General features: G+C 46.9%; 1 protein-coding gene across 1 annotated transcript in view; it reads left to right on the top strand.

Annotated features, from left to right (window-relative positions):
• Positions 1–9,218: 9,218 nt before the first annotated feature.
• Positions 9,219–13,558, top strand: part of LOC143959298 (ceramide synthase 2-like) — a gene marked incomplete in the record, with an annotated part of 213,869 nt that continues 209,529 nt past the window's right edge. Inside the window, 1 exon segment of the mRNA XM_077467980.1 lies at positions 9,219–9,321.

The following is a 13,558-nucleotide window of genomic DNA, read 5'->3' as shown; positions in this document are numbered from 1 at the left end:
CTATGGCGCTATCCAGCCTGTTACCAAACAATGAGGGCCCTTCAAAGGGGATCCTACACCAGGCCTGCTTAAATGCTGAATCAGCGAGCCAAGGGCGCAACCATAGGGCCCGTTTAGCTGTGACTGAGGATAGCATAGCCTGCAACAACAGGCGGATCAGATCGATAGAAGTTTCCCCCAGGAAGACCACTGCCGGTTTAAATTCCTGGACTGCCGAACCCCTGGCCAGATCTTCTGAAATGCCCTTGAGAATGGAGTCTACATTTTCTGTCCAGACTTCCATAGCCTTGCACATAGCCACGAGTAGGGGTGCAACAGATCCATGATCCGAACGGGTCACCTTGTTTGGATCGGCACACGCCGCGATCCACAAAGCGATACTCGGCCTTAGGAAAGACCGCGGCTTTGGCCTAGCTCCGGAGCGGCGGAAATCTTGGTGCACCCGTCGGCCGTTTACAATGTGATTGCTCCGTCAAATGACGGAGCGATCACTTGTAAACAAACCGGCGTCATGTTATGACGCCAGTTCATCTCTCCCCTCTGTGTACTGATCTTTACAGTGGAGGGGGGAGATTCGGATGGCAGCAGCACTGTGGGCTGGATCTGTAGTGCCCACAGCGCTGCTCTGTGACAATTGCAGTCACAGCCATCCCTCCATACTCTGCCAATACTCTGCCAATACCCTGCCAATACTCTGCAATACCCAGCCATACTCTGACAATACTCTGACAATATCCTGCCAATACCCAGCCAATACCCAGCCGATACCCAGCCGATACCCAGCCAATACTCTGCCATACCCATCCATACTCGGTAATACCCAGCCATACTCGGCGATACCCATCCATGCTCAGCCAATATTACAGTGGGGGAGATGACGTGGATATTAGTGGGGGAGATGTATATTACAGTGGGGAGATTGTGGATATTACAGTGGGGACTATATGGTGGTGGAATTTTCACAGGTTTTTGCAAATTCAATTATTATTTTCTGATCCGAAAAATGATCCGATCCATGACTCTAATCCAAGGAACGATCCGATCCGTGAGTTTTTTGATCCATTGCACCCCGAGCTGTGAGGGCCAAGGCGGGTTTTCAAGCCATACCAGCTAGCCCATAAATTCTCTTGAGCTCTTGGTCTATTCTCCTCTCCAGCCCGTCCTTGAAGGATACAGTGCCCTCTAAAGAAACAGTGACGTGTTTGGCCAGTCGCATCAATGCTGCATCTACAAGAGGTGCATTTTCCAGATATTTCACTCCTTCTGCCCTGAAGGGTATTATCTGGAGGTTTTGCTTGACATAGAAGTCTTCTTGTCTACCTTACTCCACTCCTTGTCAATGATATCCTTCAATTCAGAAAGGAGCAGGAAGATGCAACGTTCCTTCCCCAGGTGCCTAAAGAACTTTCTTTGCTTAGCCACAGGAGTGGAAGGATCTTCCCACTTAAGGGCCTCTTTGACCACCATTAGTGGGGAAACAAGGGCGAAACTGAAGCCACAGACAAAATCATCTCCCTCCAATTCGCTATCTGAAGAGCTGGGGGGGAATTATAAGGTTGGAATGGGCCCGGATCCTCCTGGGCATCGTCAGCCAGGGAGCCAGATAGAGTGGTGGACTGGCTCCATGTGCAGTTTACATCCCACTCCTTTAGGGATTGCTGCACCACTCGCTCAACAAGAGACTCCATTTGTTGGTTTTACATCTCTTTTTGCTGGCGGACGAATAGGTGGTGATCCCGCAGCTTTGTAGTAACGCCCACTCATCATAGGAGAAAGGAATGCAAATGCAGTGTAGCTTCCCCTTTAGGAGCCATCTCAGACCCCCCTCTGCACCATAGCCCCAGGCTGGACCTTACCTTCACCTGTAAGCCTGGTGCATGGAGGAGGAGGTGTAGTAAGTTGCCCACGGGAATCCCCAATATGACCGGGGCTGACAGAGAATTAAATTCCCCTCCGTAATGACATAACCACCATGCCCCGTCCGTGCCTGCGCAATGGCGACCTACCGTAGAGTGCCTACGAGACCGATGGGTCCCCGGCCATACTGCGCATGTGCAGTTTCGCCGAAGGTCTGTGCATGCTTGGAAACGCATCGGGCCGCCCCCCAGGAGAGGGAGCCATGTCCTGGAACGCAGGTGCGTTCCAGGCGCCATAGAACCAAAAGCAAAATAAACAAAAATTTGCAGGAAAGAGGGGACGGAGGAAAGATAAATCTTCAGACCTGCCAGCTTATCCACGGCTTCCTCGCCTGGGCATATGAAAGGCAGTCCCCACCACTGGACATAGGGGCCCAGAGCCGCACACCCGCTCATGGCTGGGCCCTGGGCTCTCTTCACACCGCAAAGACGTATGCCCAGCAACAACCTCAAACGATTTGGACATCCTAAAACCGTAAGTGCATTGTTTGTAGATCCGAAGAGGAGGACAAAACAAGAACGCAGTCTCTAGTGTTGAGCTTAAATTTATGGGAGTGGGGTCCTATAGCATTGGAGAGGAGGCAGGGTTAACCCACACGTAGTCTGCCATGGAGTTCATCAGGAAAGCTCTATTTGTGTGAAAAAATGCAGCAAGGTCCCAGGCCTTGTTTGATCTAATGAGAACCTCCAGGGCCAGGGACAGCTCACATTGTTCTGTATGTAGTGGGTTGTGAGGCATGGTGGGTGTATAGTTGTTAAAGTTATTGGGCGCCAGACATTTCTTGGATGCAAAAGAAAGTTTATTTCTCTTACCAAACCTTTTTTTGGGGGGGGAGAGAGGGTTAGGGCCAGGACACCCTTAGGTAGTTGCAAGATTAATTGGCAGACTCCGAGACTTCAATAGGAGGACAGCTATGCAAGGAAAGGCATCCAGCAAGATGCTACATCTGCATGTGTAGGAATGCTGTCTCCTATGGCAACAGTCTTTAACAGTTCCAAACACAAGGCTTAACAGTTCCTTCACTACAACTCCATGTAGTTCTTCAGTACACTGAGCTACAGTCCCAACCCTGCGCTGCTTTCTTGCTTCTGGATAGGCCCTCAGACAGCTTTGCAGCCAGATGTGCCCGGGATAGGCAACCTGGGTAATACAACACATGTCCATCCAGACAGCCATTCAGGTGGCACCGAAGACAGATCACTTGACTCCACCCGAATATATAGGCTCTCCCAGCAGGCCAAGGGATTCAAGAAAACCCCCTGACCATTGGCTGAGATACCCCATATACCCATAACCTGACCTTGCATTGCCCTTCTCATATCTAGTAACACCAAGTACCCGGCCACCTAGTGGTAGAAGACAGAAGTGCAATCATGCCAAACTTAGGGAGAGATGAATAGATCTCTAGCATTCAACCAGGATAACTACTCCTGGCAAGTAAATTTGTTAGGAGCAACCCTGCCTAAACTCTAGGGTGCCACAAAAAGGACAAACATTTCATATGGGTAAAGTGTTGCATGGCTGAGTAATTGTCATTCAAAATGTGAGAGAGCACTGAAAGCTGAAAATTGGTCTGATTAGGAAGGAAGTATGAGTGCCCAGTGGGCAAGTGGTTAAAGCAGAACTACAGGTACAATTTTTTTGCCTTTAGGTAGACTTTAAATAGGTAAGGGACGGGGCCACCTGGAGGCGCCGCCCCCTTTTGACATCATTGACCGGTGCATGCTGGGTCAGTGACGTCACATGGGGAGGTGCCACCAACTGACGTCACCAGGTGGCCCTGCCCCTTACCTATTCAAGAACTATCAAACGGCAGAGCAGGCATTCGGCGGTAAGCCTTCATTGCGGGTGGAGAGTCTTTTTTTCCTTTTCTTTTGGGTCTGGCGGTGCAGCGGCCATCCTGATTGACGATGCATCTGGGGGACATTGTTTTTATATTTTTAGTAAAGGAGTTTTAAAAAACTTTTTTTTTTGGTGAATGAGGGGGTACAATAGACCAAAGGGCCTGGTATGCATTAGAGGGAGACCCCCATGCCATTTGTTTTCACATTTTTCTATTGCCGGCAATGTTTCATCCGCTTCCCGGCCCTACTCCTCAACAACCAGCTATGCACTATGCAGCCCGCAGTGCATTGTGGGGCACTCAGCGGGCGAACATTCTGCTGAGCCCCTCGCAAATTCAGGTGTTCGCCGGAGCGGCAAACAATCGATGTTTGGCCAAAATTTTGGTTGGCTCGAACTGTTCGCCCCAACTCTAGCTGAAAGCCAGCTTCTCTTCCTCTCTTATTCAGCTGCTGCAGGAGGAATATACAGCTGATCGGTTCTAGTAAATGCTGTCCCCACCATACCGCCTGTCCAGGTTCCGCCATACCTCCTTGTCCAGGTTCTGCCATATCTCCTGCAAAACCACTGCACAGAGCAGGTAAGTAAAACATATTTGTTATTTTAAAAAAAAAGGGGGAGATTTTAATATCACTTTAAAAACTGAAGATGTAACATTGCTTTAACCACTTCCCGACCGCCTCACGCAGATATACTGCGGCAGAAGGGCATGTACAGGCAGATTAATGTACCTGTACATGGCCCTTTAAGAGGTGGCTTGCGGGCCCACATGACCATGATTGCGGGTCCCGCGGACTCGTTGAGTAAAAACGGGGAGCTGCTGATGTAAACAAGCATCTCCCCGTTCTGCCTAATGACACTGTCACTGATCACAGCTTTCTGTAATCGGGAGCGTGATCAGTGTCGTGTCACACACAGCCCCTCCCCCCACAGTTAGAATCACTCCCTAGGACACACTTAACCCCTACAGCATCACCTCCTGGTAATCAATGCATTTTTAATTGCACCGATCTCTGTATAAATGTGAATGGTCCCAAAATCACACCAAAAGTGTCCGATGTGTCCGCCATAACGTCTCAGTCATGATAAAAAAAAAATCACTGATCGCCGCCATTGCTAGTAAAAAAAAAAATTATCAATAAAAATGCCATAAAACGATCCCCTATTTTGTAGATGATATAACTTTTGCGCAAACCAATCAATAAACGCTTATTGCGATTTTTTTTTTATACCAAAAATATGTATAAGAATATGTATCGGCTCAAACTAAAGAAAAAATAAGTTTTTTTAATATTTTTTGGGGATATTTATTATAGCAAAAAGTAAAAAAGAATGCGTTTTCTTCAAAAATATTTTTTTGTTTATAGCTCAAAAAAAGAAAAAGCGCAGAGGTGATCAAATACCACCAAAAGAAAGCTCTATTTGTGGGGAAAAAAAGGACGTCAATTTTGTTTGGGAGCAACGTCGCAGGACCGCGCAATTGTCAGTTACAGCGACGCAGTGCTGAATCGCAAAAATTGCTCTGGTCTTTGGCCAGCCAAAGGTCCAGGGCTTAAGTGGTTAAAGAGGAAGTAAAGCACTTTTTTTTTTTTTTTTAAATGCAACCTGGAAGGCAAAGGCATAATGAGCTAGTATGCATAGCATACTAGCTCATTATGAATAACTTACCTGAGAACGAAGCCCCCGAAGCGGTCCTCCTCCTTTATCTTCACCGCTGCCATGTATCCCGGAGTGACTTCCGGGTCTCGCTGCTCCGGCGCTGTGATTTGCCGGAGCTGCGATGACGTCACTCCCACGCATGCGCACGGGAGCCGACACGAGCGGCATATCGCCGTGATCTGTGGCGCGCTCAGTGGTGCCTGTCTTTTTGTAAATATCTCCTAAACCGTGTAGGTTTAGGAGATATTTCTTGGAACTACAGGTAAGCCTTAATCTAGGCTTACCTGTAGGTCAAAGTGGTTTGTAAGGGTTTACAACCACTTTAAAGAGGAGCTGCACCTAAAAAAAAAATATTAAAAGCCAGCAGCTACTAATATTGCAGCTGCTGACTTTTAATAAAATCACACTTACCTGTCCCAGGTTCCAGCGATGTCGGCGGCAGATGACGAGCGATCGCTCGTCTCGCTGCTGCCACCGCCGCCATCCTCTGTCAGGGAATCGGGAAGTGAAGCACGACGGCTTCACTGCCCGGTTCCCTACTGCGCATGCGCGAGTTGCGCTGCGCGTCTCTTATGGTCCCCCGCTGTGTCTCTGGGAACTGTGTGTTTCCCAGAACACAACGGGGGGGGGGGGGAGGGCCGTCTGCGGGGGTCTGCGGCGGTCTGGCCGGAAGTGGGTGCAGTTACCTGGATTATCCAGGTAACTGCACCCCCCTCCCCCCTGAAAGGTGCCGATTGTGGCACCGGAGGGGGGGGAGGGATCAGATTAGCGGAACTTCCCCTATAGGGTGAAGAACCGCTTTAAGGAGAAATTTCTGGAGTAAAATACATTTTTAATTAAATCTTAATTTTTGAAAAAGTACATAATATCATGATATATTAATCAAACATTTAACAAATATGGCTTATACGTTTTTAATGTTATCGCTACAAGTGTTTCTATAATGTTTGCGGACTTCAAGCATTGAGAAGGCAGATCCTGTTCCAGTGATTACTGCTCGCTCCCCCACCGCCCTCCTCTCCTTTCAGTCTGGTGACAACATCAGATGCTGGGTGGGACTGTTGGGGAATTTTGGAGTGGTCACCTGACATCTAAATGCTCACCTGTGTGATCAGGATCTTTCTACACTCTGCTTGTCTACAGCCAAGTGTATCCGCTCTGTCATTGCATACATTACCTGGGGTTTGTCTGCACCTCCGGTCATTACCTGGGACCAGGTAAGAGATACAGTATACTACAAATTAATTGGGCACAAGATCATTTACCAATGACCGTATCATCAGATACTGGTCGTATTTAACTTGAAATAATCTCTTGGGCTGAAAGAGAGAAATTCAGTTGATTCCCCCAATAAGAAATGTCCATCTCCATCTACTGTATTCAGGTACCCTATTATAAATCATTTTGCATCGAGGAGAAAGCGGAACAAGCTTTGAGACTTCTCCAGGTACAGTAGGATGGGTGACACCATGGGGGAGATTCACTAAGGCCCCTTTCACATGGGCTTTCCAATCAGGTGCGTGGACCTGATCGGATGCTCCATTCACCCCTATGGGGCAGCGGATGTTCCCAGACACCCATCTGCTACCTGATCTGATCCTGCCCACCAAATCCAGAAGGATGGTGGCCCTATTTTCCATGCGCTCAGATAAAAATGGACAGGCGATTAGTTTTCATCCGATCTCCCCATAGAGGAGAGCAGAACTCTGAGAGGTCCGTCTCAGCACAGTGAGCGGTGATGGACCTTTCATCCGCCTACTCAGAGAGAGATCAATGGAGCGATCCTGAGCAAACGGAGTCTGTTAAACGGATCCACCCAGCGTGAAAGGACCCTGAGGCTGGGTGCACACCTAATACCGATGTGGCTTCCAGAAGGGGTCCTGTGCGTCCTGGTTCACCATTTCAGGTCCGATTTCAGACCAACTTTTTGACTGAATTCGAACCTAAAATGGACCAAAAGACGCACAGGGCTCCTGTGCAAATTCGCACTGGAGTCGCAGCGGAGATGTGTGAACTGGCTCCATAGAAAGCCGATCAAAATCTCCTGCTATTATTGCGAATTGGATGTGGAGACCCTGCAATTCGCAAAGGTTTGAGCCCAGCCTAAAGGTTCCAGAATATAGGACAGGCAAAGTCAAATGTCCAGTATGAATATGTATCATGCCCCACCCAGACCAGGGTTTCCCCTCCAAGGCCACCGAAAATCTCCTCAGCACTCCATCTTTCACCCAACTTCCCTGTTGTTATGACTCATACATATAGGAGGGCTGGCACAGCCACCCTGCCAGGCCTACTGCCTGGGGATTGGCAAAGTTCCCCTAAGAATGCAGATCAACCCTCCTGGCTTCCACCCATTAAATTTTAGAAATTTCTACAAACTTCTAGAGCCAGGGGGTAGCACCAGAGACCTGCCGTTATGAGTCCTCCAGCCTGACCTGCAGTAAACCCATGACCCAAATTAGGCTCACAAGTTCACTATAAGTCAGAACATAGATTTGCCTACATGGACACTAGTAGCACACTAGAAGGTACTACACATACAGATCACTTAATATGATTGTATAAGGCTCCATTTACACCTGATCATGCCATGATTGTCACGCTCAAAAAAGGAACATGAACTTATTTTGGGTGACCCGCTATCCGGTGTGAATTGAGCCTAAAACCTCGTACACACAGTATGATTGTTGGCAGGGGATTGTCTGTTGACAGACTGTTGTCCTAAAATCTGACCGTTAGTACGCTCCTTTTGACAATTGTTGTTCAACTTTTGCCCAACAAATGTTGGGTGGCAGGCTTGTAAATTTTCAGCGGACAACGGTTTGATTTTTAGTAGGGTCAGTACACAAATCTGTTACACAAAAGTCGAAAGTACAAACACGCATGCTCGGAATCAACGCTCACCAAACACAAAATTAGCAGAAGGAGCCCGAAGGGTGGCGCTCAAGAGCTGAAATTCCTCGTAGTACGTCACTACTTTCATGTTTGTGGCACGACAATTGTGTACAGTTAGTATGCAAGACAAGATCCTGACAGAAACCAGATGCTCGGTTGGCCAACAATCGTACCATGTGTATGAGGCTTAAGGCGGTGAGTTGGGGTTGGTTGGGGAAGGTATCACCTTCCAGCATAGCACCCAACTGCCCCCTGATTTGGAGGGACTGCCCCCTGTTTTGGAACAAAGTCCCTCTGTCCCTCATTCCTCCTCATTTGTTCCTCATTTTGGTCTGATCTATATAGTTGTATATAAAATGCACTTTTTATCTTTCAAAAAGTGTTTCTCAGTGCTAAACCTTTCATCCAACTTCTAAATTGCTGCATTTGTAAATTTCAAAAGCCAATATAAAGGAATAGTAGTGCCAAAAAAAAAAAGCACTTGTGGGTTTAACCAATCATTTTCTTTTTTTTTTCTGTATAATTCTTCTTTAAGGGGGTGTGGCAGGGGGCGTGTCCTATGCCTATATACTTTTGCTAAAAGTTGTCCCTCATTCCCATCTCAGAAAGTTGGGAGGTATGCCCACCAGGTCAGCATAAAATTGAAAAACCTTTTACTTTCCATGCGTTTTTGATGCAGAAAAAAAAAAGCACATTGGACTGCATGTGGTGTGAACTGTCCCATAATGTTTGTAGACTTCGGGCATTGCGAAGGCAGATTGTGTTCCAGTGATTACTGCTCGCTCCCCCACCGCCCTCCTCTCTCCGTTCAGTCTGGTGAAAACATCAGATGCTGGGTGGGACTGTTGGGGAATTAGGGCGTGGTCACCTGACAGCGAAATTCTCACCTGTGAGATCAGGAGCCGTATCTGTCTGCATCCTGCTTGTCTACAGCCGAGCGTGTCCGCCCCGTCACTGCAGACATTACCAGGGAACTTGTACTCACCTTCCGTCATTACCTGGAACCAGGTAAGAGATACGGTATACTACAAATCAATTGGGCACAAGATCACTTACCAATGACCGTATCATCAGTACATGACTTGAAATATAATATTTTCTTGGGCTGAAAGAGAGAAATTCAGTTGGTTCAAGGAAATTCCACCTCCCTCTACTATATTCAGGTACCCTATTATCAGTAATTTTTGCATCAAGGAGAACAAGCTTCAAGACTTCTCCAGGTACAGTAAGGTGGGTGACACCATGGAGGGGGAGATTCACGAAAACTGGTGCACACTGAATCTGGTGCAGCTATGCATAGGAACCAATCGGCTTCTGGCTAGGTTCACACTTGTGCGATGTTAGAATCGCATGCGATTTCGCACCACACTGCTGTGCAGATCATATCCCGAATAGCAAGCCATTGTACTTGCCAGGCTTCGCAATTGCAGAAAGTCTGCTTTGCACAGCTCAAGATCAATTTTCTTTGCAAACGTTCTGGTTAAGTTATGTCGTCTTCTATAAAGGAAGAATACCGCATATGTAAAAAAATTTAAATAAATAATTATCAATCGCCACCATTACAGTGTAAATTGTCCAGCAGCACCACAAAAGTGAGATATAATCACAATAAACAACATGTAAAAAAAAAAAAAAATGTGCTAAACAAAAAACAAAAATCCCATATAGGCTTATTACCACTATGGGCCTATTTTTCAGACTCTGTGTTTACAAGTTTAAAATCCCTTTTTCTTTTTTTTTTTGCTAGAAAATTACTTAAAAACCCCAAATGTTATATATATTTTTTAATAACACCTTAGAGAATAAAATGGCGGTCATTGCAATACTTTCTGACACACCGTATTTGTGCAACGGTCTTACAAACGTGCTTTTTTTTTTTTTGGGGGGGGAAAAAGATAAGAAATCAATATTATTATTATTATTTTTTTTATATAAAAAAATAAGACAAAAGTAATCTTAGCCCAATTTTCTTTTACATTGTGGAAGATAATGTTACGCCGAGTAAATTGATACCCAACATGTCATGCTTCAAAATTGTGCCCGCTTGTGGAATGGCGACAAATGTTTACTCTTAAAGTGGTTGTAAACCTTTACAAACCACTTTGACCTACAGGTAAGCCTAGATTAAGGCTTACCTGTAGGCCCAAGAATTATCTCCTAAACCTATACGGTTTAGGAGATATTTACCCGAAGACAGCCACCACAGCGCAGGCGCACTGGGCAAGCCGCAGATCGCGGCGATATGCCGCGAGTGTCGGCTCCCGTGTCACAGCGCCGGCGAATCATTGTCATTGCGGCTTCGGGGAATCACAGCGCCAGAGCAGCGAGACCCACCAAGAATATGGACGCTCGGAACTACAGGGGACAGCGGTGACTTCGCTGGCTCCTGTGTCAGGTAAGTGACACTATTCGATGCATAGTAGTCCATTATGCTTTACCGTTACAGGGAATCAAAGACACGTTTAGGAGATATTTGCCAAAAGACAGGCACCGTAGACAGCAGTGTGCAGGCACACTGAGCGCGCCGCTGTTAACGGCAATGTGCCGGCTCCCGTGCGCATGTGCGGGAGTGACATAATCGCGGCTCCGTCGAATGACAGCACCGGAGCAGCAAGACCCACCAAGAAGATGGAGGCTCCGTACTACAGGGGACAGCGGTGACGCTGGCTCCTGTGTCAGGTAAGTGACACATAATGGAGTACTATGCAATGCATAGTAGTCCATTATGCTTTACCTTTGCAGGGAATCAAAGAGGAAGTAAACCCATCAGGGGTTACTTCCTCTTTAAAAAGCTCTATACGACGTTTAAAAATTGTACAGGTTGCATGTTTTGAGTTACAGGGCTAGAATTATTGTTCTCGCTCTACCAATCGCGGCGATACCTCACATGTGTGGTTTGAACACCGTTTTCATATGCGGGCGCTACTCACGTATGCGTTCGCTTCTGCACACAAGCTCGGTGGAATGGGGTATGTTAAAAAATGTTTTATTTATTTTTTATTTTTACACTGTTCTTTAAAAAAAAAAAAAAAAAAATGTTAATTTTATTCCTATTGGTTTGACTACTTATGCCCTGCAATGTAATGTAAACATCCCCCTGTAATAGAAAGCCTTTTTAAATATGAGATCTGGGGTCAAAAAGACCTCAGATCTCATATTTTCAATAAAAAAATCTAATAAAATAAAAATAATCCCTTTTTAAGAGCTATGGGCGGAATGACATTTTGGCATTGCTTCCGCCCTGCAGTGGTATGCAGCCAGCCAAGCAGGGAGCAGTATCCGATTGACTCCGCCGCTTCGGGCGGTCCGTAAGTGGTTAAGAGCATTGGGCGGAAGTGACGTTTGACTTCACTTCCACCAGTCAATGCCATGGGGCCGAGTGAGGGCCATCTTCTCCTCACTCGGCAGCCAGCCAAATAGGAGAGAGGACCCGATCGTCTCCGTCACTACCGGCGGCGGAGACCACCGGAGCCCGACGGAAGGGGGGGGGCCTCATCTCCTGCCCTCCTGCCCTCGATTTAAAAGTGATCTCGTGGCGAATCTGCCGCTGAGGCCACTTTTATCTGAAAGCAGACCGCCCGCTGAAGAGGAGGATACCGGTGAAAAAAATGAAAAACTCCTGTAAACGAAACGCAGCTAAATGCGAGTTACTGTGTTTAGTGCCTGAAACGTTGGAAATGTTGGCGTTTGAACTCATTTTTTTGTCTTCAAAGAAAAGCCTATAAACCGCAACTGCCTAAAAACAACATTAGCCACTTAAGCCCCGGACCATTTGGCTGGCCAAAGACCAGAGCGTTTTTTTGCGATTCGGCACTGCGTTGATTTAACTGACAATTGCGCGGTCGTTTATTGATTGGTTTGCGCAAAAGATACAAAATAGGGGGTAGTTTTATGGCATTCTTATTAATATTTTTTTATTAGCAATTTTTATCATGACTGCGACATTATCGCGGACAGATCGGACACTTTTGGCGTGATTTTGGAACTATTCGCTGTATAAATGTGATCACTGCAATTAAAAATGCATTGATTACTGTGTAAATGTGAATAGGGTTAACCATTAGGTGGCACTGTAGGGGTTAAGTGTGTCCTAGGGAGTGATTCTAACTGTAGGGGGTGGGGCTGTGTGTGAAATGACAGTGATCACCGCTCCCGATCACAGGAAGCTGTGATCAGTGTCCTGTCACTAAGCAGAACGGGGAGATGCTTGTTTACATGACCATTTCCCCATTCTTCCTCTCTGTGAGGCGATCGCGGGTATCCCCGCGGAGTTTGAGTCCGCGGGACCCACGATCACGCTCACGGAGCTCCTGGCGGGCACGTGCTCGCAAGCCGCCTCTTAAAGGGTAACGTACAGGTACGTGATTCTGCATGTACAAGCCCTTCTGCCGCAGTATATCTGCATGAGGCGGTCGGGAAGCTGTTCAATAGCCAAAAAATGAAAGACTGATGTAAACGAAACACGGCTAAATACGAGTTACCGCGTTTAGCGCCTGAAACGTTGGAAACTTTGGCGTCTGAACTCATTTTTTTGCCTTCAAAGGGAAGCCTATAAACGCAACTGCCTAAAAACAACATTAAAGTGGGGTACCCTCTTAAAAAAAATAAAAATAAATTAAAAGTCAGCAGCTACAAATACTGCAGCTGCTGACTTTTAATAATCGGACACTTACCTGTCCCAGGGTCCAGCGATGCGGGGGAACGAAGCCCCCCCCCCCTCGTTCCCCGCTCTGCTCGCAGCGCCGTCATGCGTAGTGTGGGCACCCGGCTGTGGCTTCACAGCCAGGCACCCACTGCGCATGCGCGAGCGGCACAGGGCGCCGTGATACGCCGTACCGTCACCTGGGACACATGACAGGTCCCAGGTGACTGTGCGGCATGAGGGGAAGTGATGTCACCAGCCCTGGCAAGATTAGGCAGACTACGAGGGACCCCCTAGCAACAGGTATTTTAGAGGTGAGTAAACTTTTTTTTTTTTTATTTATTTTTTTTTTTTGCCAATTATTATTATTTTATTTATTTTTTTAAAGAATTTTAAACAACTTTTTATTTTTTGGTGGCAACACCACTTTAACCACTTTGCGCCGAGTGGACGTCCTGGGACGGCCTCGACTTCCCGGGGGTATATCTGAATGATGCCTGAGGCTACAGACATCATTCAGATATCGGCATTTTCAGCTGGCGATTCCCTGCCCCCAAAGAATGATCATAGGGGCTGTTCCACCGCTTGATCGTTCTTATGGGT

Source organism: Lithobates pipiens, unplaced genomic scaffold (genome assembly GCF_037356315.1).
Source record: "Lithobates pipiens isolate NorthernLeopardFrog02 unplaced genomic scaffold, aLitPip1_a1.2 Scaffold_7, whole genome shotgun sequence".
In the NCBI taxonomy this organism is placed as follows: Eukaryota; Metazoa; Chordata; class Amphibia; order Anura; family Ranidae; genus Lithobates; species Lithobates pipiens.
The sequence above is the reverse complement of the archived record's forward strand: the minus strand, read 5'-3'. Positions and strand labels throughout refer to the sequence as shown.